Below are 24,379 nucleotides of genomic sequence, written 5' to 3' on the forward strand. Positions count from 1 at the left end.
TTGAAGACCTAAGAAGAATTTTAGGTCCCCCATCATGTACATCTGATATTCTTCACTCATCATGTAGGAAAATTCATCACTGTATCTTTTGTCAGTACAGCCAAATATGAGATCATCGAGATATATTTGACATACAAACAGCTCATTATCATAGGATTTTGTGAAAAGAGTTGGATCGAGTGAACCAGGTTTGAAGCCTTTCTTCATGAGGAATTGCTTCAATATATCATACCATCCCCGAGGGGCTTGCTTGAGGTCATAAAGAGCCTTTTTGAGTCTGAAGACTTTGTCTGGATTCTTTGGATCCTCAAAACCTGGGGGCTGAGCAACATATACTTCTTCCTCAAGCTTACCATTGAGGAATGCACTTTTCACATCCATTTGATATAAGGTGATGTTATGATGATTAGCATAAGCAAGTAGTATTCGAATAGCTTCAAGTCTAGCAACAGGTGCAAAAGTTTCATCGAAATCTATTCCTTCCACCTGGGTGTAGCCTTGGGCTACAAGTCGTGCCTTGTTCCTCACCGCTTGACCGTCCTCATCTTGCTTGTTTCGGAAAATCCACTTGGTGCCGATGATGTTGTGCTTGCGAGGATCTGGTCATTTGACGAGCTCCCATACGTCATTCAGCTTGAATTGAAGAAGTTCGTCTTGCATAGCTTGGACCCACTCCGGTTCCAGAAAAGCCTCAGCAACTTTTGAGGGTTGTGTGATGGATACAAAGGAAAAGTGCCCACAAAAGTTAACTAAGTGTGAAGCTTTTGAGCAGTGAGAGGACATGGCGCGTTGATGTCGTTGAGGATTTTGTCAAGTTCTACTTCGTTTGCAATCCTCGGATGAGATGGTTGAGGATTTTTTCTGGGCTGAGGAAGTGGTGCTGGTGCAATTTCCTCAGGAGCATCTTCTTGGTTTTTATCAGCGATGGGGATCGTTTCTTCACCAATTTCCTCAGTGGGGACAATGTCTTCAGTAGGCTTAAGCTTTATTGCTTCCTCAGGAGACAGCTTATCTGGATTAGAAGGCAATTTCTCTCTTTGCGAGCCATTAGTTTCATCGAACCGCACATCTACAGTCTCCACAACTTTGTTGTGATAGTTGTTGAAGACTCTGTAAGTGTGCGAGTCCTTTCCATAACCGAGCATATAACCTTCATGTGCCTTACGTGCAAATTTTGAGCTATGGTGAGGATCTCTAATCCAGAATTTTGCACCGAAGACTTTGAAATAACTTACATTGGGTTTCTTGTTAGTGAGGAGGTCATATGAGGTTTTCTTGAGGAATTTGTGAAGATATACCCTGTTAATGATATGGCATGTAGTGTTGATTGCTTCAGGCCAAAAGCGACAAGGAGTCTGATATTCTTCAAGCATAGTTCTTGCCATTTCAACCAGAGTCCTGTTCTTCCTTTCGACAACACCATTCTGCTGAGGAGTATAAGGAGCAGACAATTCGTGAGTAATACCAAGTTCATCAAGATAATCATCAAGACCAGTGTTTTTGAACTCGGTTCCATTATCACTCCTGATATGTTTGATCTTGATGCCAAAGTTCGTCGAGGCCCTTGAAGAAAATCGTTTGAAGATTTCCTGCACATCAGTTTTATACACTATGATATGCACCCAAGTATATCTGGAATAATCATCAACTATGACGAAGCCATATAAAGATGCTGCATTGGTTAGTGTGGCATAGTGAGTAGGTCCAAATAAATCCATATGAAGCAATTCGAATGGACGTGCAGTGGTCATGATGGTTTTAGAGGGATGCTTGGATCTGGTCGTTTTTCCAGATTCACAAGCACCGCAGAGATGATCCTTGAGGAATTTGACTGATTCGATGCCGATGACATGCTTCTTCTTCGCAAGCGTGTGCAAATTCCTCATGCCTGCATGACCTAGTCTTCGGTGCCACAGCCATCCTTCTGAGGTTTTTGCTAGTAAGCAAGTGGCTGGTTGAGGACCTGTAGAGAAATCAACAACGTACAAATCCCCTCTTCTTACACCTTCGAAGACTTTGGATCTGTCAGATTCCATGATGACTACACATCTATATCTACCAAAGATAACAATCATTTCTAGATCACAAAGCATTGAGACTGGCATAAGGTTAAAACCAAGGGATTCAACAAGCATCACTTTGCCCATATGCCTATCCTTGGAAATAGCCACTTTGCCAAGTCCCAATACCTTGCTTTTAACTTTGTCAGCATATGTGATTTGCTTCAGAGGTGATGGATTTAGTGGCATATTCAACAGTAAGCTTTTATCACCAGTCATGTGATGTGTGCAGCCACTATCAAGAACCCACTCAGTATTCTTGGGTTTGTCATCCTGAAGATGAATTAGTACAGCTTACCATCTCATATGCTTTAGATTTGAAGAATATGATACTAATTTCATCACATCAGTAAATTCATCATAACAGAAATGTAAGGATGTGTGAAATATTTCTATTTCATCAATCATTAGCTTGCGTCCTATCAAGCATTTCCTCAGGTCTCCAGCAAATTCTTCAGATGATGATTTTCATCTGGAGACCTGACCTGCAGAAGTGATTAGTTCGATTTCTTCACCACCCACATCTGAAGGGGTGGCAAAGCGTTCATCATCCTGCGAGCACCATATGAGAAAGGTGGCATTGAAGCCAATGCACTTCTCTTAACAGTAGGGGGATTCAAGTACTCATATGAATATGCAGAGAACTGGTTTGAGGATTTATGAACATAATGATTTGAGGAGTAACGCTCATATTCATATTCCTTGTAGTTTCCCTGCATGTTAGGCGCATAAGCACGGGTACTGGCATAGTTTTGACCAGTTGAGGATTTTGATCCTCTTGAAGACTTTGGTCCTCCTGAGGAATTTTATTTGGGGTTCAGATTCTTCAGTGGTGGTGTCATGAGGACATTTACCTGAAGATTTTCAAGACAATTTTTGGGAACCCAGATTTTCCTCAGAGGAGGGCCATTCGTGTAGTTAGTTCCAACATATCGAGCAAATACTTCACCAGATTGATTTTTCAACAGTTTATAGTTGGAGTCAAATGACTCATTTGAGGAATAGGATAATTCACATGAAAAGCCAGTTAGATTAGATGGATCAAAAGGAGGCCCAGTAGCAGCAACCCATGAGGTTTTGGAATACTGTTCAGGTTTCCAATAAGATCCATCAGCATTTAATTTCCTCTCAAAGGCAATTCCTTCTTTCCTCGGGTTCCTGTTCAAGATCTGCTTTTTGAGCACATCACAAAGGGTTTGATGTCCTTTGAGGCTTTTGTACATGCCTGTCAGGTACAATTCCTTCAACCCTGCATTTTCATCAGTAACATTTGTGTTTTCCTCAAGTGAGGAAATAGACACAAGAGGTGCAGTTGAAGAAGTTGTAGCAATGGTAGCATTTGATGATTCTGGTGAGGAATTAGCAGTTTCGCGTTCAATGCATTTAAGACATGAAGGAATAAATTCAACTTGACTAGCGCTGATCTGTTGAGCTAGTAATGAATCATTTTCCATACGAAGATCATCATGAGACATCCTCAACTTCTCAAGATCAAGCTTCCTTTGAAGAAATTCATAGGAAAGCTTCTCATGATCAGTGAGGAGTGTATCATAACGATCCTGAAGAATATCAAATCTAGACTGAAGACTTTTCATATCATCAGTGAGGATTTGGGTAAGGTTCATTTCATCATTCAATAGATCATCACTTTTATCGAGCAGTTTCTGAAGCTTTTCCAGAGCAGTTTGTTGTTTAGTGGCAATGATAGCAAGTTTACTATAACTGGGTTTCTTATAATCATTAGGTTCACAGTCACTTGAATCAGAGGAGGAGGCATTATTTGGTACCTTCGATCCCTTTGCCATGAAGCAATAGGTTGGAGCGAAGTCATCAGCATGGTCATCAGTATGGATTGTGCAATCATTTTCTTCAAGATTGAAGATTGACTTGCTGACGAAAGTGGTTGGAGTGCAAGACTAGCCTGTCCGGATTCTGAGTCTTCTTCAGAACCCTCTTCTTTATCACATTCCTCTGATTCTGCCTCGGAGTCCATTTCCTTGCCGATAAGTGCTCGAGCCTTTCTGAAACTAGTCTTCTTGTTTGCTGAGGGCTTTGAAGATGAGGATTTTGAAGATTTCTTCTTCTTCTTCGAGTCATCACAACTGTCATCCTTGTATTTCTTCTTCTTTGATTCCTTCCCCAACGGGGACAATCAGCAATGTAATGACCTGATTTCTTGCACTTCTGACAGGTTCGTTTCTTGTAGTCCTCAGATGAAGATTCTGATTTCCTCATGTCTCTTCTTGAAGATTTACCGAACTGGCCACGTCGTGTAAATCTCTGGAATTTCCTCACGAGCATTGCAAGCTCCTGTCCAAATTCTTCAGGGTCACAAATGCTGTCATCTGTGTCTTCTTCTTCAGATGAGGAAATTGCTCTAGCCTTCAGTGCACATGGTCTGGAATAGCTTTGTCCATATAGATCTCTCTTTTCTTCTAGCTGGAATTCATGAGTATTTAGCCTCTCAAGTATATCAGCTGGATCCAGCATCTTGTAGTCTGGTCTTTCTTCAATCATCAGAACTAAAGTATCAAATGAAGAATCCAAAGATCTCAGCAGTTTCTTCACAACTTCGTGACCAGTGATGTCTTGAGCTCCCAGTGCTTGCAGTTCATTTGATATGTCAGTGAGGCGATCAAAGGTGTCCTGGCAGCTTTCATTGTCATGTCTCTCGAAGCGATTGAAGAGATTGCAAAGGATATCAACACGAGAGTCACGCTGGATTGATACTCCTTCATTTACCTTGCACAGTCTCTCCCAGATCAGTGTTGCAGAGCCCAAAGCACTTACCTTTCCAAACTGGCCTCGGCTCAGATAGCCACAGATGATGTTCTTCGCTTGAGAATCGAGTTGCTTGAATTTCTTCACATCAGCCGCAGTGACACTGGCAGAGATGATGGGGACGCCATTTTCCACAATATACCAGAGATCATTATCAATAGCTTGTAGATGCATTTGCATTTTGTTCTTCTAGAAGGGAAAGTTCTTTCCTTCGTAGGTAGGACATGCTGCAGTCACCTTAAACATGCCTGCAGTCGACATAACTAAAACTCCAGGTGGTTAAACCAAAATCACATAGAACAAGGGAGTACCTTGCTCTGATACCAATTGAAAGTGTGTTATATCGACTAGAGGGGGGTGAATAGGAGATTTTTATAATTTCATCACTGAGGAAATTCCTTTTGAGGAAATTCCTCACTGATGACTAACTTACAGCGGAAACAGTAAAGGATCAGACGTGCAAACATTCACAACCACAGTATTTCAGAGTGAAGAATGTGAAAACAGATTGCACAGTGAGCAGGCACGCAGAATAAAGATGAGGATTAACTAACGTGAAGAATTTGGGGTTGAGGAAATTCAGAGAAACTCTTCACCAAATTCTTCAAACAGTCATAGTGAAAGTCATCAACACATAATGCATGGAAAGTAAAGAGTTGAGGAATTGGAACCCGTTTCTCAGTGAAGACAGTCGTTGATGACCCAGTTCCAACTGCAGTGACAGTCGTACATCTGGTTTGGAGCGGCTTGGTATTGAAACCAAAGGACACCCTGTCCCGAGACACACAGTCCCTACCGTATTCTCCTTGAGCTAAGGACACACAGTCCTCGCCCAACACTCGTGGTAAGTCTTCAGGGCAGACTTCCAAACCCTCACAAACTTGGTCACTCGACGATCCACAATTAACTGCTGGAACGTTCTAGACCATGACGCCTAACCGTCTGGAGGATGCACAGTCCTCAAAGGTAAAAGGCTTCCGTCCCACACAGGAACAACTTCTTCAGTGATGCTCAATCACTAGGTTTGGTTTGTGGTTTCGGTGGATGGTGTATTTCCTCTCTGATGAATTACTCTCGAAGACTCTGTGGAATTTGGGTTGCTCTTATGACAAGTGTCAGTTTCTAACGGAGCAGCCAACCAGCTAGTGGTTGTGGGGGTGGCTATTTATAGCCTAGGAGCATCCCGACATGATTTGACACTAATGCCCTTAAATAATATGACCGTTGGAGTGGATAAGACCAGTGACTTCGCGTGGTTATCGAAGCAGTCAGAACCCTCAACTGTACGAGTCCTCATGTCACTCATATTCCTCACTTGAGGCTTTTCGTAGGATTAGGCTTGGGTTGAGCATCATGAGGAAATTCATTCCGTAGTGTAACTTCGACCCCCTTTAACAGTACGGTGTTCCTATTACTCAAATGCGAAGAAAGTAAAACAGAATGTGTAAATATTCATGCTTCAAATTCTTCAGAATGATTTTCTTCAGGAACCACTGGACTTCTCAATATCAGTATCTTCATGAGGAATATCAATTTCATCGCAGATTCCTCGCGATTCATTTCTTCAGCTTCAGACCAATTTCTTCAACTAAAGACATATATTTTTAGGGGTCGATATTCTTCAAATATCTCAAACTCCTCAATGACTTATAGATTCTGTGTACACTCACAAACACATTAGATACTTAACCTATAAGTCTTCAAACCACCAAAATCACTAAGGGGCACTAGATGCACTTACAGTTTGTAACTTAAATATAGTTCATAAGCCCCCAAAATATCCCGCGTAAAGACTAACTCTCAAGTTTCTCCCCCTTTGTCATCAAGTGACAAAAAGGGACAAACTGAGGACTAACGCCCGTGAAGACTTTCAATCCTTGGCGGTTGATGAAGACGCATGAGGATTCTTGGGAGCGGTCTTCCTTCTTGGACCGGTGGTAGTGTCTTGTTGTTCTTCATCAGATTTGGCAGTGCGGAATGAAGAAAAAGAACTGTCCTCAAGGTCTAGGACTGGGATTGCCCTGAATTTCTTCTTTGTTGGCCACGACCAGTCGAAGTCTCATACAAACTCCAATTCTTCAAGTTCTGCTCGAATCTTCGAATGAGCTAATGTAGCCCAGGTGCGATCAAAAACCTCATCAAGATAATAGTGTTGAAGCTTCACAGCATTCTGCATTTCATTGAGGGTTTTCAGAATGGCGCCAAACTGGCGTTTGACCCACTTGTGATTCCGATCCACCTTCTGGTGGAGACTGAGAAGAAGCTCTCTGGTATTCATCACACGAGGAGCAACACGACTTGGACGATGGGTTTCAGTTTCATCGCATCAAGGGGCCGACTGCCTTCATCAATGATGGACTTGCCTTTTCCTTCAACAGGCTCGAAAGTCTTCTTGTTGACCCTTATAGGAGGCATATAACCAACATGGTTGTTGAAATCAGCGTGATAATTGATGCCTCACCTTGTTCTGATGAATCTCATGATCCGTGGAGCATATATCTTGTGGTCAAAAGAAGACATTGCATTCTCGGCCAAAGTCCTCAAGAAGAAATCATGAATGTTGATGGGAATATCATGTATGATGTTCAAGAGGATATTCTTCATGATGCCTACGACATCTTCTTCATCATCATGGCCCTTGATTGGCGCAAGAACGCTGCAGAGGATTCTGTAAACCGTCCTGGGTTCATATTTGAGCTGATGGATCAGGAAGGTTGTTCTTGGTGGTTGCCCTTTAGCCAAAGGCTTCATGAGGACATCCATCAGCTTGTTAGGCAGCTCACGTTCATCATAAAGCTTCACGACCTGCTCTGAGGGAATTGATACTGGTAGTTCACGCAATAGCTCAATGGCAGGAGCCTTGAAGTGTGTGGTTTGCGTTATCCAGTCTAGCACCCATGTGTTGATGTCTGTTGGATCTCCTGAGATGTGAAGTGTTGCATAAAATTGAAGAATAAGCTCACTGTTCCAATCACAGATATCCGAGCACATTGGGAGGAGTCCATCTTCAAAAAGGACGTTGAGGACTGGAGCAAAGCATGGTATTTCTTCAAGCTCAACGTGAGGAATATGCCTGTGCTGAAAAATCTTTTTTCTTCCACACAGCACAGAGGCATAATAGATGAGCCGTGTCCTTGTCCAAAACTTCAGATGCCTGATGCGAGGCTTGTCATTGGGATTTTCTCCGATGAAGAAAATCCGTTCTTCAAAGAAGTACTCCTTTTGAAACTTTGGCCGCTTGGAGAACGGCTGACGCTGCATTGGTTGAAGATTTTGTGGCTAGACTTGAGGGGAGACAACTATTGTAGACACTTGGTTGATGACGACGAAGGCATTGTTTGGGTCTGGAGCATTTTCCTCAGCATGGTCCTTAGGGTGAGGAATTTCCTCACCTTGACCTTCAGGCTGAGGAACATGCTCTGGTTGCGCTTCAGGCTGAGGAATGTGTTCTGGTTGAGCTTCAGGCTGAGGAATGTCGTCAACCGGAGCATCCTGTTGGGGGTTTTGCTCTGGAGGAGGAATAGGTTCATCCTGAGCCTCAACTTGAGGGTTTTGCTCAGGAGGAAGAGGAGTTGGGTCAGCTTGATCCTCAGGTTGAAGATTTTGCTCAGGAGTGTGACTTTCATCAGGCTCAGGATTTTCACTTTGTTCTTCCTCAACTTGCTTGGTGACGGAGCCAGATTCATCAGCTGGTGTAGCTAATCCTTGTGCAGTTTCTTCATGAGGAATGGAGGGCTGAGGACTGTCATCAATGCGAATTTCCTCATCAGTATGCTCCTCAGATTCAGCATTCTTCATTTCCTCATCTGCCCCTTGCTCCTGGTCTTCGCTTGCTAAGGGAATCATCTCATAAGATGGAGCGTTGTTAAGAGGCACAGGATCCAGAGGAGCATTTTCTTCAAGTGCTTTGAGGCACTTGGCCTTAATGTGTTCTTCTGTTGGTGAAGCTTTTCTCTTCTTGGCTTCCTTTTTAGCAGCCCTGGTCTTCTTCACGTCTGATGCAGACGGAGTCATTTTCTTCACCTTTTAAGCTTTTGGTGAAGGTGTTTTATCAGCAGAAACATTTTCATCAGCTGGGTTTTAGGCACTAGCTGGAGCAGAGTCGTCAGCTCGCTTTGAAGCATCAGCTGGAGCAGGGTCAGTCTCACCAACTGTAGCAGAGTCATCAGCTGGATTTTCCTTGGTGATTTCCTCAATCGCCGGTTCATCCACACAGCTTCCTTGAGGGATTTCCTCATCATGAGCAGTTTCATCACCTGGTTCTTCAATCAGAGGCTGAGGAGTTGGTACTGGAGGGGCAGCCTTCTTGTTGTAGTTGTCAATAGCTTGAGTGGCAATTTTGATGAAACTGCTTTTGAGACTTTGACGGTCAGAAAGCTTGGAGTACTTATCTGTCGAAGTCTTAAATTCAGCCTGTGTTGACACAAGTGCATCAGGCGTCAGGTTGAGGAGATTCTTTGTGAGGAATTTCTCCTTTTTGAGCTTGGCAACCTTGGCATGTTTGGCTTGCTGCTCCTTCCATTTGGCCTCGTTGATGAATGTGGCCACCATGTGGCTGATGCTTGGGGGAAGCTTCAAATCATCAAGTGGAGTGTTGGGGTCCTCATACCAGATGTTTATGTAGTCGAGGAGGACTTTTGGGTCCATGGCCAGAGGAATGGAGCTGCCAGAAGCTTGAGATACCCTCTCTTGCTAGTTTCTGATGATGGCTTGCAGAGTGTCATCATCAAATTCATCACTACCTTCTGATGCAGAAGGGACTTTGATGATTTTTCTTTGGCTTGGTCTTGTTCCTCTCCCAACAGTCACCTTAGTCTTCAGAGGAGTCGGTGAAGACTTTGTCTCTGAGCTAGTTGCAGATGGGACTAAGGAGCTGGAGACAGCAGGCAGTTGCTTCACTATCGGCTTCTATTCAGGCTTTGAAGCCTTTGGAGCTGAGGGTTTTGGTGCTGAAGGTTTTGGTGCTAATGCTGGAGCAGTTTTCTCTTGAGGCTTTGAAGCCTTTTGTTTGGGTGGCACAGACTTTAGTTGAGGAATTGCCGTTCAAGAAGTCTCAGCTGCAGAGGAAGTAGGGGCAGTTGCAGCCGCAGCAGATTCTTCATTGAACTTCCTCACAACAGCCTCTGCTTGCTTCTGAAGTTTTGACAAGTGTTTAGATTTTTCTTCAGGATAGTCATCACTTGTCTTGAGGCTTGAGGGATGTGCTTCATGATAGTCCTCAAGTGGAGCCCGTTTGCCAGGAGGCTTCAGAGCGAATTTCTTCGTGTATTTGGGAGTAACGAATCTGTACTCCTTCCACTCCTTAGCCCATCGGCGTTCAGTCTTTTGAAGCCTGATCATTCTCTTGGGCATAGTTTCATGTTCATCAGGAGTGCAGTAATCCAGGTATATATCCTCAGGGATATCTGTGGTAGTGTTCTGCTCAAGTTTCTTGCCTCCCTTTTGCTTCCTTTCATCCTCCATTTTCTTCAGCTAAGGCTTTTGCTGATGAGATTGAACGCTTGAGGATTGTGATGAGACTTGCAGATTTTCTTCAAGAAACGCTGCAAATGAGTTAATTTGATGAGAACCGAGAGATTCATCAACTGACATGTGTGTACCTGTGAACAGAGTATAGTTGCGAGGAATTTGGAGAGGTCATATGCGTTCTTAGATTTGATGAAATGAACCTTTTTGACAGTTGAGGAATTTGACCAGTGGTTGAGGAATTCGTCGAAGCATACTGTTCTTGGGGTCCAGAGTTGTACAGATCCGAAAAATTCGCACAACTGAGGAATCTCGTGAAAATCTTAGATGCTTAGTGAAGTTCATCAATGGTTTGGTGATAGGCAGTGTTTGAGGAAAAGAAACTGATGGATTCTTGAGGAAAAACAGATTTCACATCTCAAAGGTAAAAGAGTAGATCAAGCTGGATGTAAAAATACGGTTTTTTATTTACCCTAGATGGCGCGCACGAAGAACAGAGAAGAGGTAGCAGTAGATGCTCTTTCGGTGCGAGTCCAATGCGCCCTAACTCGGCAGCACAGGACAACTACGGCGGCGGTGGACGAAGATGGTCCTGTTCCGCCGTGGTTTCCATGACGGAGAGGTCGAGGCAGTCAAGCTCTTCTTCGCCGGCGTCGAGACTTCTAGCGGTGGCGCTAGGGCTTGGAGCTTTGCTGGAGCAGGAGGGCGATGGAACGAAGAAGATTTTACCGAGGGAGATGGGGACATATTTATAGCCACGCGGTAACTGTTGGCGCGAAAATATTGGACCAAATGGCCCCTGTCTCTACGTCTCCGTAGGACACGCGTAGCTCACAAGAGAATCGGTGGAGATCGTGGTTATCCGAACTAGGAAAGTGGCGTTCGGTTACTGTGTAAAAAATGTTTTTGAAGATTTGAGGATTTTTTTACAAAATCATTAGCTGACAAGGACGCAGTGAGGATTTTGAACAAAGTTTCAAGTAGAACGCATGTGAAGAATTGAATAGACTGGGTGAGAGTTGCATAGAGGGAAAGTAGGGTCCGATCACATTCACTTAGATGAAATAGAAAATTGAAGAAATAGCTATAAGTGAATGCTGTTGAGGACTTGAAATCACAGTCTATCTAGCTAAACGAAAATCATCAAGTGTTTTTGAAGATTTTGGGATAAAGCGTCATGATGATAAATTTCATGTTCGAAGAAAAACAATTTTCAAGAACAACTGTTTTGAAGAAAATCAAATTTTGAAGGAATTCAGCTTTGAAGAAATTCAACTTGAGGAATTACACGTTGGGTGGTGGTGTGACCCACCATATAAGAATGTTGATTACCGACGCCGCGTACAATTGTCTTAGGGCCCTCAGAATCAATTTCTCCGTTGATTTCTTCACACTCAGAGTGATATTCTTCATTAGTTGAAGAAAATCGATTCATCATGTGTTGCACATCTAAGTCATCAATTTTGCAGAAGTGTTAGGATGTGTGCATGTTTTTACAAAAGATTTGAAGATTCTAAGATATTTAGCTCACACCGCAACTTGCAAAACCTTTTCTCATCCATGGGCTTAGTGAAGATATCTGCCAGTTGATCATCAGTCTTCACATGGTCGATGAGGATATTGCCCTTGAGGACATGGTCCCGAAGAAAATGAGGACGAATCTGGATGTGCTTGGTTTCGAGTGATGTACTGGGTTGTGTACAATCTTGATTGCACTCTCATTGTCGTAGTAGAGAGGCACATTCTTCATGTTGATGCCGTAGTCCTTGAGGGTTTGATTCATCCTTAGTAATTGAGCACAGCATGAACCACCAGCAATGTACTCAGCTTCGGCAGTGGAGAGTGATACGCAGTTCTACTTCTTTGAGGACCAGCAGACTAGTGATCTTTCGAGGAAATGACATGTGCCAGATGTTGACTTGCGATCCACACGGTCACCAACATAGTCAGAATCAGAATATCCCACAAGATCAAGATTTGAGCCCTTGGGGTACCATAATCCTAGTGTTGGTTTGTGAGCTAAGTATCGAAGAATATGTTTCACAGCCTTATGGTGTGATTTCTTTGGTTTTTCTTGAAAATGTGCACACATGCAAACACTAAGCATTATATCTGGCCTAGATGCACATAAATACAATAAAGAGCCAATCATAGAGCGATATACATGCTGATCGAATTCTTTACTATTGTCGTCAGTGCAGAGGTGGCCGTTGGTAGGCATTGGAGTCTTGGCACCTTTGCATTCATGCATGTCGAATTTCCACAGAACATCCTTGAGGTATTTCTCCTATGATATGAAGATTCCATTGTGTTGTTGACGAATTTGAAGACATAAGAAGAATTTCAGCTCCCCCATCATAGACATCTGATATTCTTCACTCATCATGTAAGAAAATTCATCACTGTATCGTTTGTCAGTACACCCAAATATAATATCATCGACATATCTGACACACAAATAGCTCATTATCATAGGATTTAGTGAAAAGAATTGGATCGAGTGAACCAGGTATGATCCTTTCTTCATGAGGAATTCCTTCAGTATATCATACCATGCCCGAGGGGCTTGCTTGAGACCACAGAGCGCCTTTTTGAGTCTGAAGACTTTATCTGGATTCTTTGGATCCTCAAAACCTAGGGGCTGAGCAACATATACTTCTTCCTCAAGCTTACCATTGAGGAATGCACTTTTCACATCCATTTGATATAAGATGATGTTATGATGATTAGCATATCTCTACTATTAAATCAGGATCAAACGTCGTGATGGTTCAACCACGACAGATGGTTCGACCTCCTACCGCTAGCCTTCCCACCAACCCACGATCCAATCACCCCCGACCCCGTCGCCCCCTTCTCTCCCGAGAAGCCGAGTCCCGATCGCATCTGTATCAACCATCGCCGCATGTGCTCCCCATCCCGCTCTAAACTCCTCGTGATCCACTCCTTTGTGCTGTCTGGATCCAGCGTAGGGATGTCTTCCAGTTTCATCCCATCCAAGGGAGAAATATAAGAGGGAGAGAGGATGGAGCACAGCGGCGGTGCCGGCCTAAGCGCCGCTCGAGCGCCGGTCGCCGCTTCTACTTCCAAGCGAGGCGCCGATCTACCATGCTCGAGTGACACGATGACGCCAGCTCAACCCGATCCAATGGCCCCCTCTCCGCCATCTCCATCGGGGAACAACACGTAGTTCGCACATCAAGCAGGACGGTGGCGGCATGGCTCCGGGAGGCGGGGAATGGCGTGGAAACAATGGACGACGAGGCGAGGCGGATCAGATCAGGATCGAGCGCAGTGGTGCGTAGTGGAGGCCGCCGGCGACGGTGCTCCACGGCCATGGCGGCTCGGCCTCCTGGGAATAAGAAACGAGGGAGAGACGGGGTGAGATGGAGAGAAGAGAAGCAGAGGAGGGCGACACAGATTCCTTCTTCTGGTCCGGCGGCAGCTCCCGTCGGCTGATCCAGGTATGTGCCCCGATTCCTCTCCTCCCTGTAAAAACAGATCGAGCAGCGGCTCTCCCAATCCGATCGGTAGCAGGACGGCGGCGGCATGGCTCTCGGAGGCGGGGAACGGCGTGGAAACAGCGGATGATGAGGCGAAGCGGATCAGGGTCGAGTGCGGCGGTGCGTGGCAATCTCTATCTTCCCTTCCAAGGGCGTGCAGGAGTACATGCTTGCCTCGATCTCCATCCTCCCATCTAAGGGAGTGCATCCTGCAAGCGCAAGATTTTACTCCTCCAACGACACCAAATTTGACAAGCGAATTATGTCTGATATGTGTACGGCTACCCAGTAATTTCCCCATGTGAAGCATCATCAGCAATTTCCCCATGCGATGCATCATTAGCTATTTCCCCATGTCTTCATCAGCTGAAACAGGCGATTGTTCGGTCTTTAACGAGAAGGCTCCAACATGTCAACGGACATTAGTTGACTTTGACTTTTGCTTCCTGTGCAACTTTGCTGCTGGGTATACTACATGGCTCATCCTCTTCTTCTTCCTCAGCTACTTTCATAAATAGTCCAAGTTTTTCCAACATGCTGCCAGAACCGGGAAGAAAACTGGGCATACCATCCTGGGAATGATCAGCACTGTCTCATCAACAGAACTCATAATATGTTTTGTGGTGACTGTACCAAGCATTTCTAGGTCCTTGGTCTGGACGTTGTCATGAATTTCTACAATTCTCTGCATCTGCATCAGGTTTAGACAAACTTTTAGCAATAAGACAAGCACCCATGAGTATTGGGGTACATGTTCAGTAGACATAACAACTTTTCTGGTGACTTTATCATCTAATGTTCATATGCAATTTTTGGAACAGTGAATACACGCCTGATAGGTTTGTCATCTGTTCTGAGTGTTCATAATATGTAAAATGATTCAATTTTACTATGAATTTTCTTGAGTACTCTATGTTGCAATCTTAACGTCCAAATAAAGTTCGTACCATTCTCCCAAAACGGACAAAGAACCCGCATGCTTGCTGCTATTTTTGTCTTTATTGAAGTAGGATTATATGTCATTTTCCTAAGGATTAAGAAGACAATCATAAGCATTTATAAGCACGTCCTACCTCCAACTTTTCCACCAGAAGCCAATTTCTAAACATCCATCTCACTGTCCCCATCTACTAGCCATTATATGTCATATTCTTATTTGTGATGTCTAAAATATATCCTTTCTATTGTTGGTGCTAATCTACTAGGTATATTTTGAGGTTCTGCATTCAATGCTAAGCCACTGAAGTTTGTTTGTGAATTTTAGTTCACAATAACAAGGATGGTGTCCTATGGAAAAACTTTCATGTTTCAGGCTTCTGTTTAGGTGTTACGAAAACATATAGATTATTGTCTGATGCATACCCCCCCATAGAATACACATATAGGTCAATCCAAACGGTACATGCCATGTTTTGAAATTGTGTTTAACATGAGAATAGTTCTTTGAGTCTCGTTACTTTTATGCCTACCAGTCTTGCCTACAATACTACTTGCAGGATGGAGGAGTGTGAATGATTTCACTAATTTGGATCTAAATAGGAATTATGGGTCATTGATTCCTGAGCTTTTTTTCCATTGTGTGTGTTTGTCATATTAAAATGGGTTTAGCTGGATACAAAGGAATAGCCCCTGAGTTTGCATTAAATTAAGCTGCATGGTTCCCAATTTGTCTTTGTTTTGTTTGTCCATAATCATTTTTAAGCTTTGGGTCATGCAGGTCTTAGCCGCAGTTTGATGACCATCATGCACTTCCCCGGCTAATCCATGTACCACTTGCTTTATCTGTACTATTAAAGGGGTACCGAACATCGTGATGGGTCGACCTCCTCCCGTTCCGACGAATTGTAATCCTTAAAAGCATTTATCTGTTATTGCCACTATTAAAGAGAAAAAAACATTTATCGTAATCTTTAATCTGACGAATTGTACTGCTTATGCAGATTCATCCTGTTACAAGGGCATAACCCACTCGGTAAACAAGAGAATCAAGAAGGAAGAACTTTTGTGCTGGTATCGAACGTCATGATGGGTCGACCTCCTCACGTTTTGATGAATTTTAATCCTTAAAAACATTTATCTGTTCTTGCCACTATTAAAGAGCAAAAAACATTTATCGTAATCCTTAATCTGATGAATTGTACTTCTTATGCAGATTCATCCTGTTACAAGGGTATAACCCACTGGGTAAAGAAGAGAATCAAGAAGGAAGAATTTGTGTGCTCTCTCTGTGAGGTAATCTATTTTAATGCGAGCGCTGATTTTATTGCTTCTCCAATAGAGGTGTGGTTTGAGAAGCACTATCTTATACACATTTGTCCAGTTCAACCTTTTGACCATTTGTAATGCATGGTGAGAAACAACACGTAGCGCTCTATGATTTATACTTGTATCCCATTAGTAAATCCTGTAGGGAAAAGGTATTGTATGTTTGGGTAGTTTCATGTGATGTCGAGAAGCAAAATTGGTTGACCACATCCCAAATATTCATATTTCTACCCTTTTTTGTTAGTGCAAAGAACTATATTAATGAAGTTTACCAGATATTATTTTTGCTTGAAATAGAGTTAGTCATGTTCCTGATCATAATGTATCCTTGTAATTCCCTCGGATTACTGAGAGTGTATCTACCTTCATGCTTTGGACTCTGAATCATTTCAGTGGCATTACATAGAGCATGACCCAGGGAACAGGACACTATCAGTTTCATTGTGCAGGCCTACATTCAGTAGTAGCCACTAGGACACTAGCATGTTTCACTATGTTGATTAAAACTAACATTGGTTCAAGTATGAATGAATGTATTTTTATCGATTTTATTATGTTGCAAACATCTTGTGGATGCGCACGAGTTGATAATACAGTTCTATAACACAAGAAAATCATACTGATGCAACTTTTGCTATTTATTCTCGATGAAGTTTTTATATGGATAAATATGCCAACTGTGCTCTCTAGCATATCTCTTAAGGTGTCAGGATGTTTGTTGTCAACTGGTAACCTACAGCACTAGAGAGAAACACTTGTTGTTTTTCATAATGAAAAGAGAGATCTCCTCTGGCTTCTTGGAAAAAACTAAATAGAAAAGATAAATTGCGACTACAGTTCAATAGAAGAGGGCACACAATCTACGGTAAAAGAGGACACATAACCAGAAGGATTGTGTTTGGTGGCTTTCTCTTACTATAATGGCATTTGTTTCTTTGAATAGCATGGTACTCTATATTGTTAGGTTAAACCTGGTGGCACTCAATAATTTAAGCATACATTTGAAGAGTTTCTAAATTTTGTACAGAGGAGCGGAGATGATCTATTTGATATTCCAACATTTACCAAGTAGGCTCCATTTGTAAATGTTTACCAATTAGTAGGTCGTTTTTTTATACTATGCTTGGAGTCATAATAGAGTGATAAGGTAAAAGATTCATTTTATACAATTACTATGTATGATTATTTTTGTACTATTTCATAGCTTTTGTATTACTTTTCAGATTTTTGGCTTTGCTAAAATGACAGGAATGGAAGCTAGGTTATGAGACAAATCACCGGTGCTTGGCAAAAGATAAGATGATTCCCAGCAAGTGATCGACAACCTTCTTTGACCGATCATTTTCTTTATTATCATCATGCAACTGAAAGACTGAAATTGCAGTGGCATGCATACTGTCATTTTGTTAGTAGTGCAAAAGGCAAGAAACAAATGCACCCAGAGAATGTTTGACAATGGTTGGTGCTCCTTGTTTTTTTCTCTTGTTGATTGGTGCTCTTTTCAAATCCACTCCAAAATGTTTATTAATTTTTGGGATGTTAGTTAATGTGTAGCTCCTGCCATTGTTCTCTTTATGTTTGATGAAGAATGTGGTTGTCCTTTGGCTGGCAACATTTCACTTTAGATTCAAAAGACAGATTATGTATATTTGAGTTTTGGCTAAATTTCAGACAAGAGTAGTATGATGGTAATTTTAGTTTCTTTACATTGGGCTAGATTTAGAATATGTGAGATAACTTCATATCTGATGGTGGAGAGATCACTTTAGAAGTTGTTAGGTGATTCCCTTGATCATAGTGTCGTGTATTATGTCTGTGTTATATGTTGGATTAATATGGCAAGGTTCTCAGTTCTAAAATGTGATATTTTCATGATGCGAGTATGCTGAAGACTAGCACACATTTGCCTACATGAGTGGCTGGTTTGCTGAAATTTTATCCTTAAAAAATATGAGCTGTTTATAAAACTGGTCTTGAATGCCTAAATTAACTAGAATGGACATTATCATTATGTCTATACACACATGATATAATTTGTCCTTCTATTTACAAAACATGATGTTGTATAGTGCAATTTTGGCAAAGAAAATCTTAATTAACTGAGTAGCATATGAAATTTGTTTGAGATACCTAATTAAAAAATCACCATAATAGTGCTCTACCCAACATAAAATTATAAAATACAATTTATTGTCAAGCAAAATCATAATGGTGCTCCATTCAACATAAAAATGAAAATATAATTTGTTATGCGTCAATTTTTGTTAAATGCATCAGGAATTATTGTTTTTCCCGTGGCAACGCACGGGCATTTAACTAGTAAGCAAGTAGTATTCGAATAGCTTAAAGTCTAGCAACAGGTGCAAAAGTTTCATCGAAATCTATTCCTTCAACATGTGTGTAGCCTTGGGCTACAAGTCGTGCCTTAATCCTCACCACTTGACCATCCTCATCTTGCTTGTTTCGGAATATCCACTTGGTTCCCATGATATTGTGCTTGTGAGGATCTGGTCGTTTGACGAGCTCCCATACGTCATTCAGCTTGAATTAAAGAAGTTCCTCTTGCATAGCTTGGATCCACTTCGGTTCCAAGAAAGCCTCAACAACTTTTGAAGGTTCTGTGATAGAGACAAAGGAGAAATGCCCACAAAAGTTAACTATGTGTGAAGCTTTTGAGGGAGTGAGAGGACCTGGCGCGTTGATGTCATTGAGGATTTTGTCAAGTTCCACTTCATTAGCAATCCTCGAATGAGCTGGTTGAGGATTTCGTCTGGGCTGAGGAATTGGTTCTGGAGCAATTTCCTGAGGATCATCTTCTTGATATTCATCAGTGTTGGGAATGATTTCTTCATCAATTTCCTCAGTGAGAACAATGTCTTCAGTAGCTTCGAGCTTTATTGCTTCCTGAGGAGACAAATTACTCGGATTAGGAGGCAATTGCTCTCTTTGCGAGCCATTAGTTTCATCGAACCGTACATCTACAGTCTCAACAACCTTGTTGTGATAGTTGTTCAAGACTCTGCAGATGTGTGAGTCCTTTCCATAACCGATCATAAAACCCTCATGTGCCTTAGGTGCAAACTTTGAGCTATGGTGAGGATTTCTAATCCAACATTTTGCACCGAAGACTTTGAAATAACTTACATTAGGTTTCTTGTCAGTGAGGAGTTCATATGAGGTTTTCTTGAGGAATTTGTGAAGATATACCCTGTGGATGATATGACATGCAATCTTGATTGCTTCAGGCCAAAAGCGACGAGGAGTCTAATATTCTTCAAGCATGGTTCTTGCCATCTCTACGAGAGTCCTGTTCTTCCTTTCAACGACACCATTCTGTTGAGGAGTATAAGGAGCAGACAATCCGTGAGTAATACCAAGTTCATCAAGATAATTATCAAGACCAGTGTTTTTGAACTCTGTTCCATTATCACTCGTGATGTGTTTGATCTTGATGCGGAAGTTCGTCAAGGCCCTTGAAGAAAATCGTTTGAAGACTTCCTCCACTTCAGTTTTATATAAGATGATATGCACCCATGTATATCTGGAATAATCATCAACTATGATAAAGCCATATAAAGATGTAGCATTTGTTAGTGTGGCATAGTGAGTAGGTCCAAATAGATCCATGTGAAGCAATTCAAATGGACGAGTAGTGGTCATGATAGTCTTCGAGGGATGCTTGGATCTGGTCATTTTCCCAGATTCACAGGCACCGCAGAGGTGATCCTTGAGGAATTTGACTGATTCAATGCCGATGACATGCTTCTTCTTCGCGAGCGGGTGCAAATTCCTCATGCCTGCATGACCGAGTCTTCAATGCCACAACCACCCTTCAGAGGTTTTTGCAAGTAAGCAAGTGGCTGGTTGAGGACCTGTAGAGAAATCAACAATGTACAAATCCCCTCTTCTGACACCTTCGAAGACTTTGGATCTGTCAGATTCCATGATGACAACACATCTATATCTACCAAAGATAATAATCATATCAAGATCACAAAGCATCGAGACTGACATCAGGTTAAATCCAAGGGATTCAACAAGCATCACTTTGTCCATATGCCTATCCTTGGAAATAGCCACTTTGCCAAGTCCCAATACCTTGCTTTTACCTTTGTCGGCATATGTGATTTGCTTCAGGGGTGATGGAGTTAGTGGCATATTCATCAGCAAGCTTTTATCACCAGTCATGTGATGTGTGCAGACACTATCAAGAACCCACTCAGTACTCTTGGGTTTGTCATCCTGCAGATGAATTAGTACAACTTACCATCTCATATGCTTCAGACTTGAAGATTATGATATCAATTTCATCAGATAGGAATTTCATCATAACATAATTATAAGGACATGTGAAATATTTCTATTTCATGAATATTAGCTTGCGTCATATCAAGCATTTTCCTCAGGTCTCCAGCAAATTCTTCAGATGATGATTTTCATATGGAAACCTGGCCTGCAGAAGTGATTAGTTCAATTTCTTCACCACCAACATCTGAAGGGGTGGTAAAGCATTCATCATCCTGCGATCACCATATGAGAAAGGGGGCATTGAAGCTAATGCACTTTCTTAACAGTAGGGGGGTTAAAGGACTCATATGAATATACAGAGAACTGGTTTGAGGATTTATGAACATAATGATTTGAAGAATAGTGCTCATGTTAGAAGCATTAGCACGGGTACGAGCATAGTTTTGACCAGTTGAGGATTTTGATCCTCTTGAAGACTTTGGTCCTCCTGAGGAATTTGATCTGGGGTTCAAATTCTTCATTGGTGGTGTCACGAGGATATTCACCTGAAGATTTTCAAGAAAACTTTTGGGAACCCAGATTTTCCTCAAGGGAGGGCCATTCCTGCAGTTAGTTCCAATATATCGAGCAAATACTTCACCAGCTTGATTTTTGAACAGTTTATAGTTGGAGTGAAATGACTCATCTGAGGAATAGGATAATTCACATGAAAAGCCTGTTAGATTGGATGGATCGAAAGGAGGCCCAGTAGCAGCAACCCATGAGGTTTTGGGATACTCCTCAGGTTTCCAATAAGATCCATCAGCATTCAATTTCCTCTCAAAGGCAATTCCTTCTTTCCTCGGGTTACTGTTCAAGATCTGCGTTTTGAGCACATCACAAAGGGTTTAATGTCCTTTGAGACTTTTGTATATGCTTGTCACATACAATTCCTTTAGCCCTGCATTTTCATCAGTGACATTTGTGTTTTCCTCAAGTGAGGAATTTGACACTACAGGAGCAGTTGAAGAATTTGTTGCAATTGAAGCATTTGATGATTCTGGTGAAGAATTAGCAGTTTCACGTTCAATGCATTTAATACATGGAGGAATGAATTCAGCTTCAGCAGCGCTGATCTGTTGAGCTAGTAATGAATCATTTTCCATACGAAGATCATCATGAGAAATCCTCAACTTCTCTAGATCAAGCTTCCTTTGAAGAAATTCATAGGAAAGTTTCTCATGATCAGCGAGGAGTGTATCATGATGATCTTGAAGATTATCAAATCTAGATTGAAGATTTTTCACATCTACAGTGAGGATTTGGGTAAGATTCATTTCATCATTCAACATATCATCGTTTCTATATAGCAGTTTCTGAAGCTTTTCCAAGGCAGTTGTTTAGTGGCAATGAGAGCAAGTTTATTGTAACTGCGTTTTTTATAATCATCAGGTTCACAGTCACTTGAGTCAGGGGAGGAAGCATCATTCGGTACCTTTGAACCTTTTGCCATGATGCAATAGGTTGGACCGAAGTCATCAGCATAGTCATCAGTGTGGATGGTGTTATCATTTTCTTCAAGGTTGAAGATTGACTTGCTGACGAATGTGGTTGCAAGTGCAAGACTAGCCTGTCCGGATTATGAGTCTTCATCAGAACCCTCCTCTTCATCACATTCCTCAGATTCTGCCTCGGAATCCTTTTCCTTGCCAATAAGTGCTCGATCCTTTCTGAAACTAGTCTTCTTGTGCGATGAGGACTTTGATGATGAGGATTTTGAAGGTTTCTCCTTTTTCTTCGAGTCATCAGAACTTTCATCCATGTATTTCTTCTTCTTTGATTCCTTACCCCAACGAGGACAATCAGCAATGTAGTGACCTGATTTTTTGCATTTGTGGCAGGTTCTTTTCTTGTAGTCCTCAGATGAAGATTCTGATTTCCTCATATCTCTTCTTGAAGATATACCGAACTGGCCACGTCATGTAAACCTCTGGAATTTCCTCACGAGCATTGCAAGCTCCTGTCCAAATTCTTCAGGATCACCAATGCTACCATCTGAGTCTTCTTCTTTAGATGAGGAAATTGCTTTGGCCTTCAGTGCACGTGGTCTAGAATAGCTTGGTCCATATAGATCTCTCTTTTCTTCTTGTTGGAATTCATGAGTATTCAGTCTTTCGAGTATATCAACTGGATCAAGCATCTTGTAGTCTGGTCTTTCTGGAATCATTAGAACTAAAGTATCAAATGAAGAATCCAAAGATCTTAGCAGTTTCTTCACAACTTCGTGATCAGTAATGTCTCGAGCTCCTAGTGCTTGCAGTTCATTTGATATGTCAGTGAGGCGATCAAAGGTATCTTGGCAGCTTTCATTGTCAAACCTCTTGAAGCGATTGAAGAGATTGCGAAGAACATCAACACGAGAATCACGCTGGGTTGACAATCCTTCATTAACTTTGGACAGCCTTTGCCAGATAAGTTTCGCTGAGCCCAAAGAACTCACTCTGCCATACTGGCCCTTGCTCAGATGGCCACAGATGATATTCTTCGCTTGAGTATCAAGTTGCTTGAATTTCTTCACATCAACAGCGGAGACAGAAGCAAAGATGATGGGGACGCCATTTTCCACAATATACCAGAGATCATTGTCAATAGCTTGTAGTGCATCTGCATCTTGGTCTTCCAGAAGGGAAAGTCCTTTCCTTCGAAAGTAGGACATAATGCAGTAACCTTAATCATGCTTGCAGTCGACATAACTAAAACTCCAGGTGGTTAAACCAAAATCACATAGAACAAGGGAGTACCTTGCTCTGATACCAATTGAAAGTGCGTTATATGGACTATAGGGGGGTGAATAGGAGTTTTTAGAATTTCATCACTGAGGAAATTCCTTTTGAGGAAATTCCTCACTGATGACTAACTTACAGCGGAAACAGTAAAGGATCAGGAGTGCAAAGTTTCAGTACAGCAGTTTTTCAGGATGAAGAATATGAAAACAGTTTGCACAGTATGCAGGCACGCAGAAAACAGATAAGGATTAACTTGCGTGAAGAATTTGGGGTTGAGGAATTTCAGAGAAAGTCTTGAGAAAATTCTTCAAATAGTGACAGTAAAAATCATCAACACACAATCTGAGGAATATATAGAGTTGAGGAAATAGAACCCATATCACAGTGAAGAGAGTGATTGATGACCCAGGTCCAACTGTTGTGACAGTTCTACATCTGGTTTGGAGCGGCTTGATATTGAAACCAAAGGACACACAGTCCCGGGACACACAGTCCCTACCGTATTCTCCTTGGGCTAAGAACACACAGTCCTCGCCCAACACTCGTGGTAAGTCTTCAGGGCATACTTCCAAACCCTCACAAACTTGGTCACGTGGCGATCCACAATTGACTGCTGGATTGCTCTAGACCATGACGCCTAACCGTCTGGAGGATACACAGTCACTTGATTTTCTTCAGGACATACAGGAACAACTTCTTCAGTGATGCTCAATCACTTGATTTTTCGTTTGTGGTTTGGTGTTTGGGGTATTTCCTCACTGATGAATTACTCTCGAAGACTCTGAGGAATTTGGGTTGCTCTTATGACAAGTGTCAGTCTCTAACGGAGCAGCCAACCAGCTAATGGCTGTGGGGGTTGGCTATTTATAGCCTGGGAGCATCCCAACATGATTTTACATTAATGCCCTTAAATAATATGACGGTTGGTGTGGATAAGACCAATGATGTGGCGTGGCTATCGATAATGGTCGGGACCCTCAACTGTGAGAGTCCTCATGTCTCTCATATTCCTCACTTGAGGGTTTTGGTAGGATTAGGCTTGGGTTGAGCATCATGAGGAAATTCATTCCAATGTGTTACCTCGACCCCTTTAACAGTACGGTGTTCCTATTACTCAAGTGTGAAGAAAATAAAATAGAAAGGATAAATCTTTATGCTTCAAAGTCTTCAGATTGATTTTCTTCAAGACACGCCGAATTCCTCAATTTCTATATCTTCATGAGGAATATCAATTTCATCGCAAATTCTTCGCGATTCAATTCTTCAGCTTCAGACCAATTTCTTCAACCGA

At 42.0% G+C, this 24,379-nt stretch overlaps 2 long non-coding RNA genes across 2 annotated transcripts; both read left to right on the forward strand.

Moving 5' to 3' along the window:
- The first annotated feature begins 13,503 nt into the window (after nt 1-13,503).
- LOC123439818 lies at nt 13,504-15,845 on the forward strand. The gene is made up of 3 exons (XR_006630177.1): nt 13,504-13,771; nt 15,528-15,654; nt 15,751-15,845. It is a non-coding gene; the product is annotated as an uncharacterized LOC123439818 (long non-coding RNA).
- Nucleotides 15,846-15,956: 111 nt separating this feature from the next.
- LOC123439819 lies at nt 15,957-17,781 on the forward strand. Its single transcript, XR_006630178.1, has 2 exons — nt 15,957-16,042; nt 17,324-17,781. It is a non-coding gene; the product is annotated as an uncharacterized LOC123439819 (long non-coding RNA).
- The last annotated feature ends 6,598 nt before the right edge of the window (nt 17,782-24,379 follow it).

The sequence above is a fragment of the Hordeum vulgare genome, chromosome 3H, assembly GCF_904849725.1.
Source record: "Hordeum vulgare subsp. vulgare chromosome 3H, MorexV3_pseudomolecules_assembly, whole genome shotgun sequence".
Taxonomy (NCBI): Eukaryota; Viridiplantae; Streptophyta; class Magnoliopsida; order Poales; family Poaceae; genus Hordeum; species Hordeum vulgare.